Genomic DNA, 26,106 nt, shown 5'->3' on the forward strand with positions numbered 1-26,106 from the left:
AGACAATATTCATAAAAGTACAACGAACGTAATTGTATGATGTTTTAGGTTGACGACCTTTACTAAGCGACACACATGTAAACGATTCATGTAGGTAAACACAAGTTCAAACACAACTGTCCTAATATAGAGCAGGAAATTCTGAAAAATTAGCACTGAAGCTAAAAACTGAGCCTGTTCCCACCGTAAAAATATACCTAATTTATACCATTGTACACAGCGAATTCCTACCTGAATCATGAGTTATAACTACTTTAAGTCAAACATATAAAATTTTAGTCGAGTAATATAACATGTATTATCTATGTTTCAAAAAATCTAACGCATGAAACATGTTTTAGAAACGCTAAAAAAATATTCTATTTGATTGAAAGATATTTTACACAGTTACATTTTAATATAGGCATGTATGAGTTTCTATATAATACGCCAAATATCTTTCATCTTTTATCAATAATACTCGTATCTTATTTTTTTTCGTAGGAGTTTTAGCCAACATAAATTGAATCAGATTAGAATGGAGGTAGCTAATCTAGCTATATATCAAAATATCTATGTTTGACAAAAGCTCTGAGGCTCTTACAAATCTTTTAAGAACGTGGAACATAAAAACACTATTGGCGTAGAAACGCAAATAAAACACAAAAACATATGAATCAAAATGGTATTTTGTGTTTTCTCTAATAAAAACAAATAAATTGTACGATATCTGTATATTTCAGGTGAGGACAACGGTTGGTTAAGGATCGACCTGGACCTACAGATCCTGGTGTGAAGATTTATTGAATGATGACCCTCATAGCTTATCCTGAAAAACGGGAGTGAAAATGGCGGCATGTTGACATCCCCTATATCCACCCCACGGCCCCCAGCCCAATATGGCGGAGTCGCCCCCTCTCACTCTAACTGGGTGTCAGTACTCCCCCTTCCCACAACCACCTTCCTATCCCTTGTTGGTTTTGTGTCCCTAAGTCGATTGCTTTACATTACTCTACTAGTATAGCAAATAATATTAGTAAATGGGAAAAAGCAAAATTTACTGGTGTACAAAAACACTAGCAATCTACAGACTAATTTGGTAGACTTCGAAATGTAAAGTTTTCAAACCCTATCTTTGGTTGGAGATTTATCCCTCAATTTCTTTTATTTACTCTAATAGTATAGCAAATAATATTATTAGACAGATTTTTTTTAACTTTAATAGTGTAATTTATACGTAAAATTTGCAAAATGTGAAATGGTTTGTTAGACACTGCCTTAAACATATCGTGGTCCACAAACGAGAAAAGCTCTAAAGACCACAAAATGAACATATTTTAGTACAGTGATCTTATAAGTATAAGGTGGTTTGAAAATTGTGAAATATGCTTAGGAAACGGCCTAAATTTTTCTGTCACATTATCAGTATTCGACGAGCGCCAGCCACAAACTGCCTTTAAACCAATAACAACATATTTACATACATATATTTACAATATACATACACATATACAATTTACATATACATATTTACAACATATTTTTCATTTACTCAAAATAGATTACTCCATAATTGTAGTTATCATTTTATGAGTAACTGGGTCTCCCCGAAAAGTCTTATAAACGAGACCAGGCCAAGCCAATATTATACCTGTTCTTTAAATATACTTAAATTAAAACTTCGAATCTTAATAATAGCTTATCATTATGTGCAAATCCCATTAAATTGGATGGTGGGGCAAATTACCGACATCTTAAGGATAATATAATTGTTTCATCAGTGGATAGTTTGTGTATGAATCTAAAATACGTGCAGTAGAGGTGGGACTATATACCGAGTATATATGTATTCCTCAGTATAAAATTAATAGAAACCTGGAGAAAGCTTTAAGAAACTAATACTGAAACACTTGAGAGCATTGTTAATCTGCCGAAAAGATTGAGCAATCTGTTTACAATAATCTAACTTTCCAAAAGTGTGTGTTCTCTATTGAATGGTATTCCAAAGATTCTTGAGCTATGTTAAAACTTTAAAAATGCTAGGCAAGGAAACAAAAAGTCACTACTAAAAAGGTAGTCCCTTCATACTAGATACAAAATTAACAACTTAACGAATGGAATATACTTATTAATTACTAGGGAATATAAATATTTTAAAATATATATTATTTATATTACAAATTTGTTATAAAGCTTACTTAATTAAAACTATTATAATGTATTCAACTTATGGTCATGAGTATTGTATTCAAGTTTACTTTACTAATTAAGTAAAAATTTCAATATATAATATTTTCCCTAAATTAATATTTTTTAAGCCACAGTTTTCTTTAATTTTCATAACTCCACAGGATTTGGTTTTTTTAAATTTCTAATAGCAACCCAGCAGACGCATAGGCAGCACTTGCTTATGTCTGCTGATTTTCTTATAACAAATCAATAAGTAATGCAGAAATGTTATTTTATTTTAATCTTAGTTTATGTTTTATGATTGTTTATGTATTTTAAAAGTGTGTATTTTGTTCATTTTTGTTGTTGTTGTTGTTCATGCTGTATAGTATATGAAAAATAAACATATTATTTCATTTCATTTCCTTTTAGTGAATAATTCCTAATAGAAATACTTTATGCATTATACTCTTCATTAAAGAGCTTTTTATCACGGACACGAGTCCTGGATGGATCACTCTCAAGCAATCGGGTGGCAAGGTGGGAGGCCACGTTGACTAACTCTCCCATACCAGCCAGGGAGAAACTGGCTCCTGGTAGAGGCCTTCATTACACGGTGTGTAAGACCCTAAATCGAATTAGGGTCGAGGTACCAAAATGCAAGACAAACATGCAGAAATGGGGTCTCTTACCAGACGAAGAAAACATCTTGAGCGCGTGTGGTGCTGTTCAGGATTCTGGTCATCTGCTGATCTGCCCACGCCTAGACCAGTCTTGCACGTTAGATGATATTTTACATGCGAATGACAAAGCCATATCGGTAGCTATTTTTTGGAAAAAACGAAGTCTGATTTCTGGACACGGAAAGTAAGTATTATATGAGGTCTATAGAATCCAGGTAATAATTGTACATTTACAAACCACTTAATTTAGTTTTACAATGTATATATACACGACACTGTGCTCTCATTAATAAAGAAAATATTTAGAGATTCAATAAAATAATAATTTAAAATGCACTTTTACAAAAAGTCAAAATCCGGTTATTTTCCATAACTGTTACAACAACAAAAATTATGAACTAGAAAAAAGTGAATTGAAGAATCAAAACACGTATAGATATTCTAAAATTATCATGAGAAAACAATCTAGAGAAACAAATCTTAAAAAAATAATATATAAATTAAACATAATACATCCTATAACAACAACAAAAGTATATATGTAGCATAGCTTAACTATAACTTGATGACTGCCAAGACCAAACAAATTACCTAAACTGAGTAAAGAATATAGTTTCCAATACCCTACGTGGTCTTTGACTTAAAAATATTTCAGTGCATATTGGTATAAGACACTCTCCATAGAAAGAAATATTATGAATTAAACTTACTGTCTCAAAATATAATGTATTTACAATTTACCTAAGTAAATTTCACACAAATACCTTAAATGGTTGCGAATTTATATATCCTTTTTATCGTTTTTTTTTCAATTAATTTTCACTCTGTTGTTTTTCTTTTGCTTTTTTGTTCCTTTTAATACAAACATTCCAAGGATTTTTCTAAGCTTAGGATCTATGTCTGGACGACTAAGCATCACAAACATCATAATGAATAATTTTTTTGTACAAGTTGTCATTATGCTAGTCTGAAGACAAAAAGATGAATTCGGGTTTCCTTACAAATCCCTCTTACTGAACCAACATAAATCAAAATGTGCCAAAGGTAGTACAAATACCCACGCCACAGCAAACCTGCAGACTAAGTGAATTTCCATTTGTCTGATTTGATTTACACTAAAATGTCTCCTTTAAAATATCACAGTTATTCCATATTTAAATAGAATTAGTTTAACGAGTAGACCTACTTAGGTTTTTTGCAACAGGGAGAAGTGCTTTTTTTTTTTTTTTGGAAAATATTAATAGTTTAGTAAGAAGTAAAATCATCTTCCAAATTTGATCAAAATATGTTCATAAACAAGCAAATAATAATAATAAAAAACCCTCTTTTATTTCAAGCGGTATACTGTTGCGAACTGCAACAGTTTACTGATTCTCTATAAGAATAACATAGTAATTTTAAATTTAATTTTTTTTAGAATTTTCTCTGTAACCATAATTTGGCGCCTAGTAACGCTTTAACATAATAAAATATTTGATTTTAAGCTCTACAAAATGGTTTGGAAAGAAATTGCTAAATTTTGTGTTTTTTGGGTCACAAATGGGAAAAGCCAAATTTTACACCATAAACCCCCCCCCCCCCCCCCGTATATATTAATTCAAACGCATGGTATTTTTGGCCTCTGGGGATCTCCAAAACGAAAAAGTAAATCGGTCCCGGGTCCAGGTCTCACAATGGATACTACAGTAATACCTTATTTCTTATATGAAAATTATAAAAAGAAAATTTAACATAAATTTCCAAGTTTCCAAGCTATATTTTTATTAAGTAGACAAAAATATTATTTAGATTTTCTTACAAATCCATCTTAAGGAGGTTTATCCTTTAATTTAAATCAAAGGTAGGTTCAGAGGTAAATTTAATACAAATTTCTACGTTTAAAAGTTATTTTGCAGTTATTATTCAGAAATATTATTTGGGGTTTCTTTACAAATCTCTTTACATGAACCTCTCGCCACATGACATGTCAATGGACCCTCTAGGGGTGGCGGGGTATCGGGCAGTGTCCTGGAATTAATCGGACGAAGGCACTTTCTCACCGATGATCCGATTTTCCACGTCGACGATCACCGACAATTGCCCTAATAGAGAGACTCACCCCCAGGTCACAATTGGAACAATTTGGTGTTTTGGCAACCCCCAATCCGTAGACATTGTGAGTCCGAGGCGACACGCGTCTCTCGTACTACACTTGACTGGATGGGACTAGGGGTTGGCAGTGGGAAACATCTATCACAATAGGTAATAAAACTATCAGTTTGGATAAATATGAATGATGACGTTTGCACAAAAGTGAACTCAGAAATAATCTCCCTATGCAAAATCAGTACATTAAAAATAATGAACGAAATTATTTTTATATCCTCTTTCCATACTGATATTATTTAATGAGGTGTAGCTTCATATGGAGCAACCTCAAGAAAAGATTTGGCTATGTTTTTTATTAATGGTAATTAATAGTATTAATGGAACCAAATAACTATTTAAGTATACAAAATTAATTTTAAAACCTACAAATATGATCCAGACCAAATGTATTTTACAGACTGCTCTTATTACGAAAGAAAGTATTTCTAATTAGCCAAAATCATGCTAAAAAACTGAAGGAAGAGCTTTAAAAAGCATCCACAATTATATAACAAAATTAATTACCAGTCCACTTTTGTACTGAAATAAGGTTTCTGCACTTGCTACAAAAAAAAAATCATTGGCATTAACAAATCAAAAAGGAATTTACAATTCATATTTTAGCAATTGTTTTTCACGCAAATTAAAAGTCCTTACAACAATGTATCAAATGGTTTTATTTGTAATATATTTATTGCTTGTGTATTTTTATGTGTCCATTTACTTTTAGTCTGTGATAAATAAATGTTGCTAGTCTAAGAATCCTGACTACTCGAGCATATACTTGAGCATAACTAATTGAGATGCGGACAAAGCTGGGTGTATTCAACCCTCATAAGTGTAGGAGACTGAGATGATATGTGTAACTTTGAAAACCACTAAAGCCCAGCTACTTCTGTAAGTAGGGCCATTTAATGAAAACCCTATAATCGAGTGCAGCTTAGCCGTTAGTCCAGTTCTCAGTATCGAACAGGTGAACCTCTGATTGACAGGCGAATACACTTACAATAATACCAGACAATTAAATCATAAAAGAAACTTTGATTCGTCAACAAATATACAGGAAATACTGAGAATAAATTATTCTCTGCATTGTCTAGGTAGTTAGTTGTCACCGAAACAATGTTAGATTGCCAATAATACAGGTTTTTACACACTGCACAGTATATCTCAATACAACTTGTCTGATGTTAAGTTGAGTATGTCTACAGACCGTCACACCAGGAAGGGTAGAAAAGGAGCCCCGACGCGTGCCCCCTTTGTCCATCGGTGTAAAGTGACTACCCTAATGAGAGACATGAGTCCGAGCCTCTAATCAACCTCTAATTCATCTCTGATCCTGTTGCCGATTGCTGATTGTTCGCCATCACCGAGCATCCGATGTCCAAGATCCGACTGAGCATTGGGTTTGTTGAATCGGTAATCGCCTGCTTTCAAAAACCATTTTAATTCACGTCACGTTTTATATTACATCAACATTTGTTTTGAATGTTATACAGGTGGTTTGAGTGCATATAAATTGTTGAATTGAATATATATCTTTTCAGCAATAACATTTTATCTAACGTGGTTCACGATGGTACGTATGCCTTTAAATCCTTATACAACAATATACATAAATATACAATATATTTAAGCCTAAAATGATTTTTTCATTTTAAAATATATCAAAAACATCTGATTTGGCTTCGATACTAATGCAATTTTCGAAGTTAACACATAATGCAAAAACAATATTTATATAATTATCTTCTCGTTTATGTCTATATCTATTTATACTTTAATTTGGTTAAAAAGTGATTGGTTCTGTACAATTGAGTTATTTTATGTATTGTTCTTGTGCATATAAATATTAATTTCTTTTGTTTAATTTTCCCCTATCTTTTCCATCTTCTAAGGCTGTTATATTTTTTCAGTATATGCAAGTTTTTGAATCAGGAAGTCTTCGGCAAATATTATTTCTGTTTGTGGTCGGTGCGCTGATGGCTAAGTAGTTGGTAATGAAATTAATTTAATGAGTTAAAATTTATTTGTGGAATATTGAAAGAAAAACACTGAGTTCACTGGTTATGCTGAATTTAATATTTAAAACACTGAAAAAATACAGGAATGATGGTAAAAAGTTCAGAATACACAATGAATTTGATTAAAATGAAAAACGCGTAACAAATACGATTTTAGCGGACTGTATAAATGAGTGATTTACTAGAAAAATGTTAACGGAGGACACTGTGTGCGTCCCTGCCACGTAAAAAACACCCCCAAACCCTGACGGGGCAAGGGAAGGGTATTTTAGAAAAATACGTACAATTTAGCGGAAGCTCTTCACAATTTCATAATTGGTTTTTTATTAGTATTCCTTGATAAATTAGTTGTGTCTACTCTTGAAACTTATACATTATAGCTTTGACGAACATTATAGGCCTATACAAATGATAATACTTTTTCAACCCAAAAAATCAAAACTCTTTGAATTGTTATGCATGAAAATCTTTTAGAAACACAACCTAAAATTTATCTGTTGGATATTTATTTCAAATGACGAAGTAACACTATTTTGTTCCATATAATATTCAAAACATGTTACCTAGAACATTTATCTTGGTCCAATCATACTAATTTTAATCATAGTAGTTATTAAGACCAGAGTTATTTTGAATAGAGAGAGGGACAACAAACAAGGTTCTTGTCTTTATTACTTTCATAGAAAACATCGATCTTTATTATATTTTCAGCACTATAAAATGAAGTACAGCAACTGAATACATGTCATTGATTGGGCATTCACCGAGAATGATAATTAGAAACGATATTTTGTGTAAAATCCAAAGGATTTCATGCAGTTTAATCGTGTCATACATTAGTAAACACTAAAGCTACAGCTCAAGTCTTTGGGTCGACTGTAGACTCGTAGACGGAAACATTTTACTCACTGCTAATATTCTGTTTGCCGATTGATAATGATTCATTTTATTACCTATCTTTACAGAAGGAGTATTGTACCATTCCGCACTTTACTACTGCCCGGTACCTACCATTATGTGGTACTAAACTGTTAACTGTCCACTAAGCTCCACTAGCCTTCGATTTGTTCATTATTTAATAATTTGTACCGTTTTGAAGACCATTATGTCGCACTCCGTTCCAAGTATTCCCGGTACTTCGAGTTTGTTGGACGTTTTATTGTTCCTACAGTCCTTTTTATTTTTGTCACCTGAAGCCATAATTATTTTGTCCTCTGCAGAAAAAAGATGTACTATTAACTTTCTCAATGTCAAAGTAAAATAACAACAACCCAATGTGTATTTTGTTTTGCACTCATTATTGTTGTTTATTTATTTAAAAAAGTGTGTCTATCGGTAGCTTATAATTGAAAAAATCTTATTTATCTACATTTAAAATTGTCTTTCAAACCGTTCGTCAGGGAGCTAGTGTGTAATTCGTAGAAAAATTCATAAATTTTTGGTTAGTAAGTAAATCAATTGAACGTGGTTGACGAAAAGTTGCATTTTGCATTACGAATATCTCTTTACTACTGTAAGATAGTACATTATAATATCCCCAGATTATAAATCCTGTGTATCCATATACTTTTATCCCGTAATATCTTAATGTACAGTGCATTACATAAGTATGTGTTGTGTTGATTTCAAGTATGAATAGTTATGTAGGGGCTGTTGTAATGCTTTGCAAAGTTATTAATATACAATTAAGCCTAATAGAACCATTTATATACGTAATTTGGTACAACACTAACTGTAATTATAATTGGTGTTTTGTAAAAAAGTAGAAAATACAAAAATCTAATATCTAGGTAACAAGCATTGAAACAAATTTACTCCCAATTTCTTCTTATATTGATCCATAGAACATTTGACCTAAGTTGTACTTACTTACTGAACTTATGAAATCGTCAAATTGAATGAAGGAAGCAAGATCGAGTGAGCGGGATAGAGCCGTCAAAGTCGGTGGCAGATGGGCGACCATTAGAAACAATGACCTGGTAGAACAAGGGTGAGTGTCGCCTCTAATGCAGTGGTCGTGAGGGCCCTCAAACTCAACTCGAGTGGGCCAGACCGAGTAGTCACTTTTTGTTACACCCAACCCTCGGATTTGGGCTTCAAGACTGCAAGACTGTCGATACATCAGCTGACATGATGACGTGATCGCGGAAATATTACAGCGGAAACGTCTACAGGCTTCAGATATGGAGTGATCCTCTTATACGCGGAGTCTATGAAACTATACAGATGTTTAGTTTGGACAGATCTTATTACTTAGAACCAGGGTTGAAACTGGCACAACATGAAATGGATGAATAATTAAAGAAAGATAAGTTGAATGGTATCTGGTTAGGGGATTTATAAGGCCTTATGACCAACAGGATGAGGTTGCGAGTTCTTGATGTCTCACATAATCGTGTAAACGTGAACCGATAAATAGAATACAGTTCTCTAATTCTGATTTATATTCCTACTTCGAACAAAGGTTCCCAGCTAACATATGGCTCGCAAAACAATTTTTTATACAGTGATGAGGAATTCTAGGTCAAATAAATCTTTTTACAGCAAACTGGTTAAAACTGGCATCTATAAAAAACTAAAATAACTAAAACAACCTCAAAATACTAAAAATTGATTTAAACATCTACATATACTTGAGCAGGTGCAGGCGAATAATTTGTATTTTTTGATTACCGAGGGTGTTACTACTTAAAACAATGGTTTACAAATGGCATTAAAGACGAAATAATTGAATACGTAACTACAGTAACTATAAAATTGTCTAGTAAAGATGATCTTTCTACGTAGAGGGTGTCACCACATGAAGTGGCGTGATTATGTACTCATGAACAGATATAAATAATAGTGCTCTGGTTCGAGTTCTACTAAAAAACTAAGCTTCGTAACTTACATTACGAGAAATGACGAGATCTACCTATAAATGAATAGCTAAATAATATACATTCTAGCTAGTGTACATGCTGCTGGAAATCGAGCAATTGCAAAGTATTTCAGATGCTTGAAAACGAACAGTCATAATTTCCGATTATTTGAAAGAGTCAACGCAAAGATTATGTAACTAAAGGAAATACTCACGATGTCCATAACAGTTCAATATAATCAACATTTCTTGTAAATACCTTATCATTTTTTAAATGCTGATACAGTTTTTTAGTGTTTTCCAAAAACGTTTCCCACTCACAGCCGCATTAGGTTGTCCATGTTTATCTTCGTCATTGATAATGTAGCCTGCATAGCCACCATTGTTGCCAGTACGTTTACAAATTTCTGTTATTTTTTGTGATAACATTTGTTTACATTACTTGAGAACTTTCTGATACCCAGCATAACCTGTCTGTCACGATTTTATTTCCTTCAATTGGCATTATTTTGGTTAGTTACTGTAATAACGTCGAGTATATTTACCTGAGAAAATGCAAAGTTAAAAGACCTGATGCTGTTCAGTTTTTTTTTGTTCCATTAACTGTGAATAATAGTTGAATCCTTCAATGAATGTCTCGCTAAAGGTTTCTTGGATGTTGTCATATTCTTCTAAAATCACTTGACTTTTATGGAAACATATATTTAGTGTCCTTGCCGAACCAGTTTTATTCAGCCTTAGAGGGTTTTCCTCTGCAATGATCACAAAGTAAAGTCCATGTTTCCTACTAAAAATGGTAGCACTTTGGCTACCACCTCGTTCATTGTTTGTAGGAATCTTCATATTTTATGTGTTCCTCATTATAGGCTAATAACGGTAGTAATTTTTTTTACATCATCTCTATTTCTTCTACTTGATGAGCTCTATGGCGATTTCTATGACTTTTGTGAACTATGTTTCCATAGTTTACCATTAGATTCTTTCAATAGTTGTTTAAGAAATATACAGTAGAAGGCCTACTATGTCAATTTATTTTTCTTATTTGGTGAAATTTATCAAATTGTCCAGGCTTTCTCACTTTTTCCATTTTAATATGTACGCAAACCCAGATTCAAATAGTAAAATAGTTAATTTCAACCAAATGGTTAAATTTGCTTACATGCGTTTCCTTGAATTGCAAAATAAATATTAATAGTAATTAAATTATCGAGCTGATCATAATGTAAACAAATATGCTCCTGATAAGGATAACATTATGACTTCAAAAGCCATTGGGGCAGAGCTCATGAGGTTTTTTTTTCAAAAATGTAAGGCCAGTTTGCAAATCTACGTGACACGCTCTTTCCAATGAGACGTGAATGGTTAAAATCGGTTAAGAAAAGGCGGAGGAGTTCAAAGGACAAATTTCGTGTTGGCGTATTATAGATTCCACTAGATTTGGTGGATATTTATACTTAGAACAAGTACAATTACGAGATCCTTGAAGTTTGGTATGGACAAAGTTATATCATACAGTATTCTTGTTTCAATACATTGTCTAATTTCAAATAAACATTTATATTTAGAAAGCCTCACTGTAATCCTAGCGTGAGCTGTAACCTAACGTGATACAGCCAACGGTTAAAATCCACATAAATTTGGCATCACTGTTGCAATTCACTTCTTATACATATATCAGAGGCGAGAGGGTAAGACTGTCCATACAAGCGTAAGGTTGCTACTTAGGGGCTTAGGGGTGTCCCCTAGAGGGTTGGGAGCTTAGATTAACGTAAGCTTTCGTATCCACTGTCTAAAATGGCCTCAATGTTATGAATAAGTTTTTGGAAAGAATTAAAATATTTATTAAAGTACAGTTGATATGGTTATTAATTGAATTAAAAACATAAACCATCAATATAAAAATTTGACTTCTTTAAAAAAATATAGCGAATATAGAATTATATAGGCTAATACTGATGACCTGACAGATATATCCGATATTAAAACTTAAACGTTTTAAACACTATTGCCACCAAACCCTTCCATCTGGTTTAATACCCGCTTAGAAAAATACAAATCTAATGCTTTAAAAATGAACAAAGAAAAGTATGGTGTTTAATAGAAAATGTCTTCATAGAAAATAGCTATATAACTGGTAATGGTAATTTAGGAAGGCCTGATGTATTGTAATATAAGTGGCCTTCACAATGGCACTCACAAAAACCACTAATTAAAATATGGATAATCAGCGAAATTCTGAGATTTTTTCTTAGTTTCATTGTAAAAATTGAAGTTAAATTAAAAGAGATCCTCGCCAAAAAGCCCTGTTAAAATATACATTATTCATCTAAAACCCTATTTCTAGTGTCTGTGACTTAAAAATGTCAAAATTATATCAATTGAAAATTTCACGATGAGTATGAGTAATCTGCACCGAATCCACTCAAGATCAGATTTTGGGATTGAAGAAGAATGAATGTAACGTATAAAAAGAGGGTGCATGTAATTAAATTAGGATTTCCACGGTGTCGATTCCACGGTCAAATCCGGGTTTGATCCGTGCCGGAAGGATCACAAAGCCACAGTCACTCACGGGGTTCCTTAGTTAATTAGCTTCTATTATAAGGTTAACCCCACCTGTCTGATCTAATTAATTGCTGTGTTTGCTACTGAATCGGCTACCAAATGTCTTGTTGAGCCGTGCCCTTGTGTGTCGTATCCATCATGTTGTAATTAATCGTGGAAATAGTCATCGTTGTGATATTCACAGGTTGAGCAAAGAATTTCCAACATTTCAGTCCATAATTGCATTTTATTATGAAATGCCTACTAATGTACGATCAATAAAAGATGTTTTACATGTTTCTTAAATATTTTAAAGCAATCTCAATATACCTTGAGTCCAATAAAAGAAAAGAGCTTCCGAAATTGAATTCTTCGGTTTACATTTAAATGTGATAGTTTAAACCAACATGACAATATTAAGATAAAAATGAATGGAAAAGTATCAGTTTAAGACAAATGTTAATTTTAAGATTTAGGACACCTTTTATGGAATTGTGATCGTAGAAGAAATTAAATGAAACTTTAATACACTTGCTTTAACGAATTATAACATTTTAATTATTTCACCTAATTTAATATTTAAAAATACGAGATAAGTTTAATTGGCATATTGCATTAAAGCCAGTCAGATTACTCACTCAGAGCTAGATCAAAGTAAAAAGATATAATCAAGACAAAATTTATCCTCAGCAAACCATGATACGTCTGTATATAAAAATATCAGCATTTTTGTTGTACAACCTCCCATTTAAATAAATACATCCGTAACTCATGTTTATTTAAATGGGCCCCTGCGTTAAATTTATACCATTTCTGTATATTAATATATTTAACTTTATATAAGATTAACATACAACATATACTTTCATTATTTTTTGAAAATACGGTTTTTGAACTATTAATTTCATGTAAAATCACCGTGATCATGATGATTACTGTGATCATGGCACATTAGCTTGGAGACTATGTTGTCACGTTCAGTTACAGTTGTAAATGCATATCTTGTACACTCAAGTTTGAGATTGAAAATGTGTTAACACCTCATATTGTATGTGGTTTTAATGGAAAATAAAATATTATTTACCTTCAGAATTTCAGAGCCTTTATGTTTTTATTGTTATAGACTTTTTTAATCGACCATTACCCAATAGTTCAGAAACTTTATCAGTTTACTCATAATATGTGATGTGCCTGACTAATATGATTTGCACTAGCTCAAGTTATATGTTGCCTAAAGTAGTTTTGCCCCACCTACAATGATACTTATTAAGATGGATAAGAAAATTAACGAGTACAACTGCAAGTGAAAAGCAGGTGTCGCTCTGGTTTTAGATTATTCAAATATTGACTGGTAATCATACCGTAGAGATTTCTGGCAGTAGGAGGAGGATCGACTGGCACTCTGGCTGATTGTCAAAGCGGAATGCAGTCAGAGGCACTGGTATACAGATGTAGCTGGTCGGTGCGGTGCCTCCCAACCACGGCTGCAGAGGCACCGGTATACAGATGTAGCTGGTCGGTGCGGCGCCTCACAACCGCGGTTGCGGTTGCAGAGGCACCGGTATACAGATGTTCTGGCCGGTGCGGCACCTCACAACCACGACTGCAGAGGCACCGGTATACAGATGTAGCTGGTCGGTGCGGCGCCTCACAACCGCGGCTGCAGAGGCACCGGTATACAGATGTTCTGGCCGGTGCGGCGCCTCACAACCGCGGCTGCAGAGGCACCGGTATACAGATGTTCTGGCCGGTGCGGCGCCTCACAACCGCGGCTGCAGAGGCACCGGTATACAGATGTTCTGGCCGGTGTGGTGCCTCACAACCACGGCTGCAGAGGCACCGGTATACAGATGTAGCTGGTCGGTGCGGCGCCTCACAACTGCGGCTGCAGAGGCACCGGTATACAGATGTTCTGGCCGGTGCGGCACCTCACAACCACGGCTGCAGAGGCATCAGTATACAGATGTAGCTGGTCGGCGCGGCGCCTCACAACCACGGCTGCAGAGGCACCGGTATACAGATGTAGCTGGTCGGCGCGGCGCCTCACAACCGCGGGTGCAGAGGCACCGGTAAACAGATGTAGCTGGCCGGTGCAGCGCCTCACAACCGCGGGTGCAGAGGCACCGGTATACAAATGTAGCTGGTCGGCGCGGCGCCTCATAACCGTGGCTGCAGAGACACCGGTATACAGATGTAGCTGGTCGGCGCGGCGCCTTACAACCGCGGGTGCAGAGGCACCGGTATACAGATGTAGCTGGTCGGCGCGGCGCCTTACAACCGCGGGTGCAGAGGCACCGGTATACAGATGTAGCTGGTCGGCGCGGCGCCTCACAACCGCGGGTGCTGAGGCACCGGTATACAGATGTAGCTGGTCGGCGCGGTGCCTCATAACCGTGGCTGCAGACCTTGCGAGAACAGTTCTAAGGTAATATAGGTTTATCGAGCAAACGTGGGTAAAAATCAAAAGTTAACATAAAACTATAAAGGCGTAGCTGTTCTGCAACAGCGCGTCACCTTAATCACAAAACATGCCAAATCACAACAATGGTATAAGTTTGGTCATTCCTGGAGGGTTAGTGCTATCTATAAAATAAACGAAGGGTCTTATAAGCAAAGAGAACCATCCCAAATGTTGGATATATCAATAGAAAGACTAATTCATTGTATGGTTATCTTATGTATAGGTCCATGCCTAAGTGCCATTCAATATACACGTATATAAATGCTGTTGATTAATGGAAAATAAACAGAAATACGTGGCTTTACAAACATTCTCATAGGTGAAAGTCGTAGTAGATATAAATATAGATGATTGTTTTGTATAAGATCGTCACTATCCAGAGATATGGGCTGAAACTGTACGGGTTATGGAGGATTGTAATTGATACAAACCAGAATAGAATGATTCAGTACATTATAGTATCATTCTACTAGTGGAGGATGACATTGTAGAGTAAGTCACTGATCCTTCGATAAGTCTTGAAAAACGTTTTTTACACAATATTCTTTGTTTCAAGCTAATTAATGGCGAAGTATTATTGTGGACATTTTACATCAAAACCCATTACATTTTTACTAGCTGTGATGAAAAATGTTCTCTATTGAATCCCAATATATTAAAATTATATCAAATAAACAGCCCCAAAAAATATATAGAAATAAGAACTATCAATAGTGTAACAATATAAAAATTTCAACTTCAATCCAGTATTTTGTAATCCGCGTTTGATAACAATTTCGTTAACTTGTTAAGAAGCGGGTTTCTCACACAGTTTCCTGTTTATATTAGTCTCACTGTGATATCCCTTCATTTCTTTCATAAAAAAAACTCAACATTGTGAAAAGGAAGTACTCTTAAGGTGTTCCCAAAGACCAGCGTGCAGCGTGAGAAAGAGGCGGGTTGCCGCTCCATCCTGGATGACTAACGAAAAACAATGGTTCTCTGTGTCTGTCTGTCAGGAGCAGGAACGGTCTGTAACTGTCTGTTGTTCTGCTCTTGACTCCCTTACGTTGCAATCTTTAGTCCTCACCTGTCCTGCCTAGAAAAAAACCATCCGTCCTGAAAGGTAGCTTTGTGAACAGATTTACAAATCTCATGGCACATCAGCTTGGAAACTATGGTGTCACATTCAGTTACAGTTGTAAATGCCAATCTTGTACATTCAAGTTTGAGATTGAAAATGTGTTAATACCTTATAGCCTTATAGATAGTTTTAGCGAATTTCCCATATAGGGAATAAGGTATTACCGCAGGTCTCATAGCTAGACTTAGACCCGATACCGATTTACTTTTTCGTTTTGAGGTCCCCAGAGACCAAATACACCCTCCGTTCCCCCCGTTCAAATCCATATATATATATTAGCGAATTTCCCTATAGGGAAGTAGCTATTACCGTAGGTCTCATCGCAAGACTTAGGCCCGGGACCGATTTACTTTTTCATTTTAATGTCCCCAGAGGCCAAAAACACCATTCGTTCAAATTTTTATATATGTATATATATATATATAGATATATATATATATATATATAGATTTATATATATATATGTGTCCGTGAACACGATAACTTGAGTAATTTTTATCCGATTTTGATGAAATTTGGTTTGAAGGTGTAAGGCGGGATAAACTTGAATGAGTTCGCGATCCAGCATGATCGGACCATGGGAACAGGGTTTTATGGGGGGTTTTATGGGGTAAAAATTGGTTTTTCTCACTTTTTACCCTCAAAACACAAAATTTCCCAATTTTTCTCTAAACCTTCTTAAAGAGCTTAAAAAAACAAACAATTCAGTATATCAAAGTGTTTTTGTACGGTTATTTGTTACGGAGAAAACTAAAAAAATGGTAAATTTAAAATTCCCATGTTATTCTTATGGAGAATATTGTAAAATGTTGTAGTTTGCTTGTTTATGGATATATTTTGATCAAACTTGGCAAATTTATTTATTTTATAGTAAGCTATCAATATTTTACTAAAAACACACTACTTTATTAGTTTCCTTGTAGCAGCAAACCTAGGTACTCGTTAAACCTAATGTTATTTAAATAGATCAATTGAAAATCAATACGGCCAAATGGAAATTCGCTTAGACGGCAGGTTTGCTGCGGCGGAGGTATATATATATATTAGCGCGATACTCTAGCAAAAATGATCTGACTTTGATGAAATTTTGTAAAAACGTCTAAATTTACGATTATAATCATTATATTTTTTTTTACCTTGCATTAGCGTCCACATAGACTAAGCGCCCGTGCGTGGAGTACAGCAAAGCAAGGAGTGAGCCGGTACAGTACAAAGGTGAACTGTACTGATAAATTTTAGTGACAGTGACCAGGATCCGAACCCACGACATCACTGCCTTGGGCCCGAAGTTCACGACTATACCGACTGAGCCACCGACTCACTAAATCAATAGCGCAATTAATATTAGAACGGGTTCACGAACCAGCATGATCGGACTATAGAAACGAGGGTTTATGGGGGATTTTATGGGGTAACAATTGGTTTTTCTCATTTTTGACACAAAAAACACAACATTTCACCATTTCTTTCCAAACCATTTTGTAGAGCTTAAAAAAGAAATAATTTTGTACGTTGAAACATTGTTGTATGCCAAAAGGTTACGGAGATAATGTAAAAAAAAAAAAAAAAATTTTAAATTACCATGTTATTTTTATGGAGAATAAAACAAACTGTTGTAGTATGCTTGTTTTTTATATATTTTAAATCAAATTTGGCAATTTTGTTTATTTCATACTAAGCTATCAATATTTTAATTTAAAAAACACCTCAATATGTACCTTTCCTGTAGCAGCAAACCTAAGTACTCATTAAAATTAATGTTAGTTAAATAGGAAATAAATCTGACAATTTTAAGGGAATATTTTAGTAGAAATCCATCCAGGTAAATGGAAATTCGCTTAGTCTGCAGGTTTGCTGCGGTAGGGGTATCTTAAGGATTTAGATGACAACATTGTTACAAGTTTTTAATAAGTATTGCTTATTTTCATCATGACAAATAATTCCTTTTTTAGACAGCACAAAATACACTAATTGTAGTAACTAAACCAATTTATTGATGACACATAAATATATACGTTTTATTGTGTTGACCATCCAAACAATTTCAACACAACCGAACAATTCCTTGCAAGGAAAAAAGTCTACATTTTTAATACAGGCATATCTGTTATAATTTCCTTAAAAAATTTATTTTTATTTTGTAGGTTTATACGTTATTACATCCAGTTAGAAAATACACTAACAGTATTAGTATAAACATCTGTATTATGTAAGCAAATATAATAAATTATATACGTTATAACATACATTTACAAAAATATAGAAAAACACTAACAATAGAAGTATAAAATGTATTATATTAGTAACCAATCATATTAAATATAAGGCTTTATGGATAAATCTTTTCGTTTTATTAAAAAAGAATCTTACCAGCAATTACTGTAGACTACTGATGCGAGAGGTTATGCAAAGACCCGCAGTACCAAGGGGAAGCTAGCGTTCATGTCAGTCGCTCTGGCAATGTCTGGCTTGCTACCCCAGGACGCACCACTGTGCTGAATATGTCAATTTGTCATGTACCATTGATATTTATTACAGTATTTTTATCTAGAAGAAACACCCCAGAAAAACTTAGGTAACCTCCATGCAGCAAAGTAAAAATCGCCGCATTGAGTGATTCCTAGACAGTCTACTAACACAGGTACGGTTCTTCTCGCCTAAGCTATATCCTTTTTCCTCTACTTGATTAGTAAATCTACAGCGGATGTTTGCCTTCTAATCACCGGCTCTAGACATCATTGGTAATCAACATAGGAGTGACCCAACTGCTTTGTCAGACTTTGCCCTATGTGACGCGGAATTATATTAATACAACATACTGTGTAGATCATAATGAATCTATATACATTTTTTGAAACTATTATTTGAATTATAATTTTTGAATTTGAATTTTTTTTGCACTCAGAAAACAAAACTAAAGAAAAAAAATCTGTAAACTTTGTTTGTCATTTTTTGAATCCATTGGTCCTCGCCCACAAGTTTTGTAAACTTGTCAAGGCCATGTTTGTAATATCTCTAAATATATTTGAATTTGAAAAAAAAAATGAATACTAATTTATCAGAGTTTAATCTTTGGGTTATCAGGGTTAAGTGACGAATATACTATTACTGTGTGAAGGAATGAATGTGGAAATATAGATTTTTTTTACAATTATGTTCTTACAAATCCAGGGATACTTATTGGTTTGTTTGTAAATTTTATGATGACTTAAATGGCTTTCGTCTACCGACAGTTGAAATATCAATAAATAGCAAAAAAAAACCGTATCTAAAGGTAAGAATGTTGTGTACGTTTGTCGTTTCAATCGTTAAATGTAAAAAACGGGTTAAAAGCCCGTTAACATTTTCATTTTTTTACACTAAACCATATTTAAGGATAAACAACATAATTAATAGAGAAGAATATGCTCTCTTACACTTAGTAAGAATTTATCTAAGGTATCTTCGTGCTTGAAATAATATAACAGATTTTTTATGTCATAAAGATAAAGTTTCATGTTAAAGTACAATAATGACGGAGACACTTTTTCAAGATCTATTGATAGGACACCCCTTTTTAAATTGCCATGTCGGAATCAATACAGAAGAGATGTTTGTATCCGTTCAATATTTTTTTCAATACGGTAATACTAATAGGTAGCAAAAGTTTTTGGGTATGAACTCACGCCTCAAAACCGAACACAGTTCCTGTATTTAGTGTAGCTATACTTGTTCTATAAAGAGGTATCTTTTTCAATTTCAATTTTCTATTTTTATCACGATATGAGCAACTGCATCCTAAGTGGCGCGCCGAGAACAGCGCTTAGTTAATTGGGCTTCGGTCAAAGGTGAGCCCCTTGCTGTGCTCATGCTTTCTTCAGCATCTAATTACCCTACCAACTAAATATTTTTGCATACGAGGGATGATGTGCCTTCTCTTGGCCATTGGCACTGCATGTATAGGGGTACTTTTTTTCTTTAAATAGGGTAGATTCATGCTATTCAATGTTCAATGTCAATTGTGCATTCAATGAGTCCTCTCTTGGATGAATTTATTGTAAAATATGATATAAACTGAGAAATTCGGTGAGTTATAGCCTCTGGTTTGCCAATAAAAATTGAAAGTGGTGTAAATAAGAGTAATTCTTTATATTAATTGTTAAAATTGCACCTATAGGCATGAATTTGTCGCTAAATGTTTGGAATATCCGAATGTAGATTGATATGTCCTCGCACGTGCGTATGCACAAGAGGATGTGAAATATTTAGCATGAGGTTGCATGAAATAAAGGTTTTTGAATTGAATATAAGAAGAATAGTCATAAATCATTATTTTCTTATTTAAGAATGAATGTGGTTAATAAACCGTTCCTGAAATTTATTACCCAATAGATTTAAGTACCAGGGGACCGAGCATTTCTCGTGATGTTTAATTTGTAGGTGACGTTAAAAAATAAACATAGGCATACATAAATTTTCAATGATATTATTAAATTCTGTGTAAAATATGTAATAAACACTTATATAATAACATTTTCTCATGCTAACGTATTGGTGCTATTTGCGCAAAAGTTTTGTGCACGACCCTGTCGCCTCAAGTACAGTAATTGAAAAGCTTCGTAGGCCTAAATAATCTCGCATTATTGACACAGTAACAAATTACCAAAATAAAAATTCTCTATCATAATAATTAGTAGTCCTATCATTATAGCATTATCTTTTTTAAAAGCTGAGCCATTGTATACGCCTAAGACTTGGTATTATAATAGTTAATCTCATATTTCATAGTTTTTTGGCCTATATTTGACATTGGGTTTCCACCAAGAAATTAATTGCCGTTATAAATTACAATTCTATAATAACAATTACCCCTAAACACATCGTACAGTTTTGTGGTAGGCTTAAGACAATCTCATTTTTTTAAACTAATGAATTCCAATGTTGAATGTAGGCCTACTCTTAGAAATAAGTTTAAGAGTAAACACAAAGAAGGCAAAATAGTTAGTTGGTAAAATCTTAAAATGAACTCTCCGAATTCTCAAAGACGTGGTTTTCTGCTGTTAATGTAGTTTCAAAGGCTGAATTTATGGGTTTACGAGACAAAAAATGCCATAGCATTTACTTTGTGCTCTTTAAATAATCATTGCCATACAGACAAATAATCAATATTAAAAAATCTACAGTAAAGTACAATAACAAACTTGTGATAATATTTAACATCTCAGCTGTTGACCAGCATTGTTGTGAGTTGCGAGTACTATGCGCTCTCTGGTTGCGACATGTTATTGGTCGCAAGTCATTGGACTTCGAGGAACGTCGCAACTATGGGATCGTCCTCAGTATGGATCAAAAACATAAAAGAAAGACGTCACGTCACTGGATTGATCTAATACTAATAATCTATACGTGTGTTTGGGCAGTTTTTGACAGCTGAATTGAAATAATAACACAAGTATATTTATTTTCGGGTTAATGGTTTGTTTATGATCCATATCGTTTCTATTTTATATCCATGGGATAGTCAAACAACATCCCCCATTGTAGTGGCGCATCGTCAAAAACTACAGAACCTCCTTGGGGTTTCCTAAATACTCATTGTTCAGCATTAGTGTATATTCTTTTGTTGTACAATTTTCTACGATATTGAACAGTCGAAATTATCCCATTGCTTAAAAAACACCCCATGTGTATTAAAAACCAATGCTAAATGGTATTTATGGGAATGTCCTTTTCTTTTGTATTGTATTTAGTCATTTGCCACTGTACTGTAGATGGTTTCTTAAAAACACATGTTGCAATTCATTTATTTACATTTTCGTAAAACTGTCATGGCTACCTAGCTTTCCAAAAGACCAGTGTTAAAAATATCAAAATTTCACTTACAGTTAGTTTTTAACGGAAAATGAATTTTCGCAGAACAATGGCTAATATGGATACTATGTTTAGCCTAAAACTAAGATATTCCTAACAATTTAGAGGAAATCATAGGAGCCGTTTTGAAATCATTGTGCGCAAACGTTGCTCGTATTATAGTTTAGATTAAAATCTTTTCAATATCGAAAGTCCCTTTGGGGCTTTGTCACTCCAATCCGTTTTGTTTGACACAAACCGAACAAAAACATGTAAATCGCCAAATTCATTTGAATAATTTACTTTGTAACTGTAAACTCTATCATGGAGGCAAAATACTAGGGTTCTCGGTAGAGCGGTTACGCATGAAAATTAATACGACAGTGTGCAGAAATCTCTTTAAAAACCAAAAAAGAGATAATTCCCATTAACATAATTCTCAGATGGTAAAAGAAGAAAGATTTTTACCCTATTTACCTAATATTTTATACTTGAACCATTTTCTAAGTTTAAAGAAAAAGCACAAGAAATTTAGCTATCAGTATCATTAAACGGGTTCTGAATAAATTGACTCAGTGGATAAGAAAAATAGTGGTTATCTACAATTCTTCTGGGAGAGGCCAACGTTAGTAAATACAAGGAGAGAACATTGCAAATAAAACTGCCATGTAGTCAATTATATTATAAAATATCTTCATGAAGAACTGTTAACATTGGTTTCAATACAATTTTAAAATTAAATATTTTTGGCAATTGACGTGTGTAATACATTTGGTGTTTCAATTTTTTATGTATTTAAGTTTAGTTCATAATTATGATATGGGTTCGTGTTTCCGTTGCACTACATTAATTTAAACTAGTAGCCTATCGAGCTCGTTCTACGGACGAGGATTTTCATATTGCACTTACATGGTTCTACTTACTTAGTGTTAAAACTAATATTATTTAGGTAAAATTTAACTTAAACAGTCTACTACCGACCAATAAGTATACTTGATTTATATATTTTTTATTTGAATAAAATGGCATACAAAATAAACACAGGGGATTTATTTAGGGATTTATAAAGTACTTTAGAAAGTAATTGCAGCCTTAAAAGGAAATTTTACGAAAACAATGAATGATTGTCACCGCGTTTTCTCAAAGGATAAAGATACTTTTGGATTTATATATAGATATATATATATATATTTAAATAAAGATTAAACATTAATAAACTTAGTACCCAAGTAAAATTATTTATTAAAATATTTACTGACTATAGTTTCGGCTCTAAGGCCATTTTCAAAGTCTTTACTTGGGTACTAAGTTTATTAATGTTTAATCTTTATTTATATATAGTAGCCCTATTTTTCTATTTTTCATATATATTTAAATATTTTGTAGTCTTCTTACTAATCAACAGTGCTACCCCAATTATTCATCCACGATGTAGAAACGTTTAGACTGATATATTTAGTACAATATGACACATTATCGTATGCACAAGTATTTAAACAATCAATAGTCATGAAATCATGAGACATTGGATATTACATCTACCACACTTGTGTAAAACAATATACAGTGTGTCATGAAATACGGAGTGAGGTATATTTCAAAGTACAGTGGGACTAGAGTTACATTGCTTAGCCCAAACAACACATTCAAAAAACTGGTTGAGTTTTTTGGTTAAAAGGATGATGGGTACTGTGTGGTCTGTACATCGCGGATTGTGATATGACAGAAACTAGAATGTAGTACACACTACAAAACGACAAAAACCAGTGTATTACAGTACTAGGGATGCGAACTATGTAATATGGCATCGCTAAAACTAAACTTTGGTGCAGAGTTGTAAAAACAACCGTGTAATACAAACTACAGTGTGGATTGAACCTCTCGACGTCTGTGGCTGTAGAAGGCTCGTAACGCAACATTGTAACGCAGGTAACGCCCAACCGCAGACGGGGAACAAACCACTCACGACCTTTGGTAATTATACTAGACGTGGTAACCAGCCATCATTTTTATGATGAAGAGCTTGAAATCGCCCAAACTGTTTTCTAGTTTAGAATAAAATTGCAAAAATTACTATGTTAAGATGTGCGACTACTATTAAGTGAAAGACAGTAACAATGCCTTTTAAAACTATTAAGTCTTTCTTTACAAAGTTTGTCGAAAACAGTGCACAAAATAGATGTAACACAATAATCTTTGGAAGATTAACGTTTGAAAATGTATATTATAGATGTAAAAATGTAATCTAGAAATGTTATTGTTACTTGTTTCGAAAACAACAATATGGTCTCATGAAGTAGCTTTATTAGCTATGCATATTACACCCTTTCCCGTAAATATTAAGGATTTCCATGAGTCGAGGCAGCGTGTTTTTAGATTAGGTATGGGTATCATAAGAATCATCCACCTAACTCTCTTATGCTTAACAATTGAATACAAATAAAATAAATATTCTTAAAATATGTAGCATTTTTATTCATAGATATTCACTACTGAATTTTCCACATTTTAAATTAATAAATATTTCTCCTGATAAAAGGGTCTATGATTATTTGTATTATTCTTCTCTAATATTAACAATAGGCAATATTTTTGGGTGACGATTTCTACAACATTATATTCTAAATGTATTTAGAAAGTAATTATTAGCAGTTTATTAGGACTAGAGGTAAAAGCTGTTTCCATGGAAAGTTTGGGAAGTAGACTTCGGGGGACTTCGGGGTTAACGCCCCGTTACCTACCCTTAAAGGTTACACAATATTATTAAAAGTAGGTTAGTCATTGATTTTCAAGAGTATTGCCCCCTTTTCAACCTATTGGGCGTAATAAGTAAAACGAAATACTGCTACAGAACTGTATTATCAATTTGGAAAAAGTAGAGTTGTACCTACAATAATTCATAACATGTATAAATATTTATGAAAGTCTGAAACCAACAGTAAGGGTATATATTACACTTTAGAGCGTTGGTATCAATTAAAAAACCTCAGAAGGATAAAACTATATAAGCGTTGTTATTTGTAACACAGTAGTATAGGGTTTTGTAGCTTTTCTCATACAATCGTCAGCATCTGAGTCAGGGGTACTAATCGTATAAACAACTTATATTTGTAGGTCTATAAGACAGAGTTTAATAATTTAAACTTACATTTGAATTACATTTGATAGTAGTTGTTGGTATTATAAGGTTAAGTGTGAACCAATTTTCAAGTGAGATTTCCTCCTAAGATGGTAGAAATTTGCGATGATCCTTCAAATAATAAAGAAATAACAAAAATATATTTTTTACCCAAACACCATACAGAATACCATTGCGAGATAAAAGTGTTGCAAGTGTTCAATGAACACTCCTTTTCAAGGTTTGCTTTCAAAACATTAAAAAAACAATCGTAATTTTACGTGTTCACCTGTAGCTAAAAGCCTCTTGCTATTAAGGGTTTCGCTATTTAAGTCAATTACTCGTCATGTAATTTGTGTAAATACAATTTTTATCAAAGTATTTAAGATTGCTTTCTCGTTTTGCTTTCTCAGTTTCTCAGTCGTAATATCGTAGTTGCTCCAACTAACCTTTTCTGTGTTTACATTGAACAACATTTAGTTTATCGTAATTTAACCTCAACATAAAGATTTCAATGCGCATCTTTTATCCCTCCCCCTCTTTACCTATCAGTTTCTCGCACTCTCTCTCTCTCTCTCTCACACACATACTCTCTCACTCCCTCTTCCTCTTGGCCTGTGTCCTTGCGCCTTCTCGGTCATTAGGACTCCTAATTATTACCTCCACTTCCTACTTCATGCCAAACATGAGCTTGCCGGTTACACCTCTTCACTAATTGTCTCAATTTTAATATCAATGTGCAGCTCAAGTAAGATTAATAACTTGTTGTTAATTGCATTCCTCTTTTATGATTTCTTCTTTTGAAATCGTACAAACATTACACGAAAATTTGTCTAATGTCAAAAGAAAACTGTTGTTTTGGTCTATGCTAATTGCAACTTTGTTGATGTTAACTTAGACCACTAAACTATTTCTTAATTTACCTCGAGCTTTAATTTTTAAGTAATATAAAGGTAAAAGACCACCTTCAGTGCCTGCATACCAAGATATTAAACCAATATATTGCTTGTGGCATACAGTGGGTTTAATAGGATAATCCGCAGAACATTAATCTTTTTTAGTTAGATTTGTTTCTGTAAATAGTTTTTTTTATTGTGGATAATATTTGTACAGTACCTGAGATTAGGAATTACCTATAAGTTAAAAGCTGTTATTGTCTGTGCTATTTATTTGGTATATTGGTCTGGTT

This window comes from Macrosteles quadrilineatus, unplaced genomic scaffold (genome assembly GCF_028750875.1).
Source record: "Macrosteles quadrilineatus isolate MER2022 unplaced genomic scaffold, UCM_ALF_1.0 Scaffold_7__1_contigs__length_78375512, whole genome shotgun sequence".
Lineage (NCBI taxonomy): Eukaryota > Metazoa > Arthropoda > Insecta > Hemiptera > Cicadellidae > Macrosteles > Macrosteles quadrilineatus.